Here is a 5,295-nt window from a genome sequence, read left to right on the forward strand (position 1 = left end):
TATGGAAGTTTTTATTATATCCTCTTTGGATGCCTATCATCTTTAGGACTACTTTCATAGCACAAGCCAATTACCAAGTTACTCAGAGAGAGCACTCTCAAAAAGATATAAGTGAAGATCGAGAGTTCTTATTTCTCCAAAATATGACACCACCGTGCTCTAATAAGATCTAAGTTAAGCACTAGAGCAAAGTTATCTAGCTCAAAAGATATAAGTGAAGCACATTAAGATATAAGCGAAGCTCAATGAGTATTCTAGCAAATTCACGCTGAGTGCATGTCTCTCTCAAAAAGGTGTGCAGCAAGGATGATTGTGACACAACAAAAAGAAAAGACTCCTATAATACACGATGCTCCAAGCAAAACACATATCATGTGGTGAATAAAAATATAGCTCCAAGTAACGTTACCGATGGATTGAAGACGAAAGAGGGGATGCCTTCCCGGGGCATCCCCAAGCTTAATCTTTTTGGTGTCCTTGAATTTGGCTTGGGAGTCCTTGGGCATCCCCAAGCTTGAGCTCTTTCCACTCTTTATCCCATTGTCCATGAGAACATCACCCAAAACTTGAAAAATTCACAACACAAAACTTAAACAGAAACTTGTGATATAATTAGCACAAGAAAACAAACTACCAACTCTTTAGGTACTGTAGCAAACTTGATTTCTATTTATATTGGTGTTATATTACTGTATTCTCACTTTTCCATGGCTAGTACCCCTGATACTATCCATAGTTTCATCAAAATAAGCAATCAACACAAAAAATACAGAATCTGTCAAAAACAGACCAGTCTGTATACTTCGTATACTTCTGGTATCTCAAAAATTCTGAACAATTACGACAGTTAGGGCAATTGGCATATAAACCAGCATAAAAAAGCATCAACTCAAAAGCTCTTTCTGGATAGGAATGAAAAATAATTTCGTGAGCGCAAAGTTTCTGTCTTTTTCATCAAGATCAAACAACCATCACCAAAACTAGTCATAAAGGTTTTACTTGGATCAAACACAAAAAACACAATCGTAACATAATTATGATGGTGTGGACACAACAAAACAGAAAGCCAAAAGCAAGGATAAATTCATTGGGTTGCCTCCCAACAAGCGCTATTGTTTAACGCCCTTAGCTAGGCATTGATAATTCTATGATGCTCACACAAAAGACAAGAATTGAAGCACAACGAGAGCATCATAAAGCATGTGAAAATCACATCTAAGTCTAACATACTTCCTATGCATAGGAATTTTATAGGAAAACAAATTATCAAGACACCCAATAGCTACCATATGGAAGGAATAAGAAAGAGACAATATCAATCTCAACATAACGAGAGGTAATTTGGTAACATGAAAGTTTCTACCACAATATTTTCCTCTCTCATAATAATTACATGTGGGATCATATTCAAATTCAACAATATAGCTATCACAAAGGATATTCTTTTCATGATCCACATGCACGCAAAGTTGACGCTCTTCAAAAATAGTGGGATTATCATCAACTAAAGTCATGACTTCTCCAAACCCACTTTCAATATTATTGCAAACATCATAATCATCATGAGGGTTAAATTTTTTTCAAGATCATAAGAAAAATTATCACCCCAATCACGATCATTGCAACAAGTAGTGGACAAAGAAAAACTAGCATCCCCAAGCTTAGGGTTTTGCATATTTTTAGCATGATTGTCATTAATAGAATTTATAATGAAATCATTGCAATCATGCTTTTCATTCAAGGAGCCCTCGTGAATCACTTCATAAATTTCTTCATCACGATGTTTAGATTCACGCATCTCAAGCAAAACTCCATAGAGGAAGTCAAGTGCACTCAACTCACTAGCAAATGGTTCAACATAATTGGATATCTTAAAGAGATTAGCAAGTGGGTGAGGATCCATATCACTAGATTTTCAGCAAGCGAAGATGCAATCATATTGAAGGCACATAACACACAAGCAAAGGAAAGCAAGCAAAAAAGGCAAACGAAAAAGGCAAAAAAATTTGTAAATTTTTGTTTTTCACAAGTGGGGGAGAGGAAAACGAGAGGCAAAAAAAGTAAATGCAAGAGATGAGTTTGCGACAGTTACTTGGATAAGCTTCACTGAGAATAATCCCCGGTGCCAGAAATTGACACGTTGAAGGAAGACTATTCTTGACTTGATACTCCCCGGCAACGACGCCAGAAATTCTTCTTGCTACCACTTAAGCTTGCGTTGGTTTTTTCCTTGAAGAGGAAAGGGTGATGCAGCACAGTGGCAGTAAGTATTTCTCACAGTTTGAGAACCAAGGTATCAATCCAGTAGGAGTATCAAGGCAAGTTTCCAAAGTACCTGCGCAAAAACAAACAAGCTTGCACCCAACGCTATAAAGGGGTTGTCAATCCCTTCAGGATTGATTGCAAGGTGAGATCTGAAGGTGGAAAGTGCAACAAAGTAAAATTGTAGAGCTGAAAATATGATGTGAAGTAGAGCCGGGGGCCATAGTGTTCACTAGAGAGTTCTCTCATGATAGGAAACATTATGGTGGGTGAACGAATCACTGTCGAGCAATTGATAGAACCGTGCAAAGTCATGATGATATCTAAGGCAATGATCATACATTTAGGCATCACGTCCGAGACAAGTAAACCGATACTTTCTGCATCTACTACTATTACTCCACACATCGACCGCTATCCAGCAGGCATCTAGTGTATTGAGTTCATAACAAACAGAGTAACACCTTAAGCAAATGACATGATGTAGAGGGATAAATTCTTGCAATAGATATAAACCCCATCTTTTTACCCTTGTTGGCAACAACATGATGCGTGCCTCGCCACCCCTTCTGTCACTGGGTGAGGACACCGCATAGTATGAACCCAAAACCAAGCACTTCTCCCATTGCAAGAATTATAGATCAAGTTGGCCAAACGAAACCCACAACTCGAAGAGAATTACAAGGATACGAAATCATGCATATAAGAGATCACAGGAAACTCAAATAATAATCATAGATAATCTGATCATAAATCCAAAATTCATCGGATCTCGACAAACACACCGCAAAAGAGGATTACATCGGATAGATCTCCATGAAGATCATGGAGAACTTTTTAGTGAAGATCCAAGAGAGAGAAGAAGCCATCTAGCTACTAGCTATGGACCCGAAGGTCTGTGGTGAACTACTCACGCATCATCGGAGAGGCAATGGTGTCGATGAAGAAGCCCTTTGTGTCCGAATACCCCTCCGGCAGGGCACCAGAACGGTCCCTAGATGGGATCTTGCGGAGACAGAAGCTTGCGGCGGCGGAAAAGTATTTTCGTGGCTCTCTCCCGTGGTTTCAGATTTTTAGGGAATTTATAGGCGGAAGAGGTAGGGCAAAGGAGCCACGGGGGGCCCACAAGCCTGGTAGGCGCGCCCCCGAGGCCGCGGCTAGGGGGCTTGTGGCCTCCCCCGGGAGCCTTTGCCTTGGTTCTCAAGTTCCCTGCGTATCTTCTGTTCCGGAAAAAATCATTCCGGAGATTTTATTCCGTTTGGACTCCGTTCGATATTCTTCTCTGAAAAGGGTCAAAAACACGGAAAAAACAGGAACTGGCACTTGGCATTGAGTTAATAGGTTAGTCCCAAAAAAGATATAAAATGCATACAAAACATCCAAAGTTGACAAGATAATAGCATGGAACCATAAAAAATTATAGATAAGTTGGAGACGTATCACGCCACCCTTGGGCCTCTTTGGTTCTCTCCCGGGTGGGTGGCCCCTCTTGGTGGAACTCCGGAACCCATTCGTCACTCCCGGTACTTTACCGATAATGCCCGAAAACTTTCTGAAAGCCAAATGGATACTTCCTATATATCAATATTCATCTCTGAACCATTCCGAGCAACACCGTGACATCCGGGATCTCATCTGGGACTCTGAACAACCTTCAATTACCAATATCAATAATTCAACTATACCGAAACATCATCGAACCTTAAGTGTGCAGACCCTGTGGGTTCGAGAACTATGTAGACATGACTGAGACACTCTCTGGTCAATATCCAATAGCGAGATCTAGACGCCCATATTGGATTATACATATTCTACGAAGATCTTATCGGTTGAACCTTCATGTCAAGGATTCAGTTAATCCCGTATATCATTCCCTTTGTCCTTCGGTATGTTAGTTGCCCAAGATTCGATCGTCGGTATCTCCATACCTATTTCAATCTCTTTACCGACAAGTCTCTTTACTCGTTCCTTAATACAAGATCCCGTGGCTAACTCTTTAGTCACATTGCTTGCAAGGCTTGTTTGTGATATTGTATTACCGAGTGGGCCCCGAGATACCTCTCCGTCAAACGGAGTGACAAATCCCAGTCTTGATCCATGCTAACTCAACGGACACCTTCAGAGATACCTGTAGAGCACCTTTATAGTGACCCAGTTATGTTGCGACATTTGATACACACGATGCATTCTTCCGGTTTGAGTGAGTTACATGATCTCATGGTCATAGGAATGTATACTTGACATGCAGAAAACAATAGCAACAAAATAACATGATCACATGCTACGTTTATAGTTTGGGTCTTTGTCCATCACATCATTCTCCTAATGATGTGATATCATTATTGATACGTCTCCAACATATCTATAATTTTTGATGGTTTCATGCTATTATCTTGTCAAACTTTGGATGTTTTGCATGCCTTTTATATATTTTTGGGGACTAACTTATTAACTCAGTGCCAAATGCTAGTTCCTGTTTTTTCCATGTTTTTGACCCCTTTGAGAGGAGGATTTTGAATGGAGTCCAAACAGAATGAAACTGCCAAAAAGATTTTTTCTGGAACAGAAAAAGATTAGAAAGCCGGAGAATCCGGGCAGGGGGCCACCAGGCACCCCACAAGCCCTCATGGCGCGGCCAGGGGGCCTGGCTTGTGGGCTCCTTGAGGATCCTTCGCCCTATGTTTTGCGCCTATACATTCCCTAAAATTCCATAAAAAACTAGGAGATCATCGAAAGTACTTTTCCGCCGCCGCAAGCTTCTGTCTCCGCAAGATCCCATGTGGGGCACGTTCTGGTGCCCTGCCGGAGGGGGGATTCAGACACGGAGGGCTTCTTTATCAACACCATGACCTCTCCGATGATGCGTGAGTAGTTCACCATAGACCTACGGGTCCATAGCTAGTAGCTATATGGCTTCTTCTCTCTCTTGGATCCTCAATACAAAGTTCTCAATGATCTTCATGGAGATCTATCAGATGTAATCTTCTTTTGCGGAGTGTTTACCAAGATCCGATGAATTGTGGATTTATGATC

This window comes from Hordeum vulgare, chromosome 3H (assembly GCF_904849725.1).
Source record: "Hordeum vulgare subsp. vulgare chromosome 3H, MorexV3_pseudomolecules_assembly, whole genome shotgun sequence".
NCBI lineage: Eukaryota > Viridiplantae > Streptophyta > Magnoliopsida > Poales > Poaceae > Hordeum > Hordeum vulgare.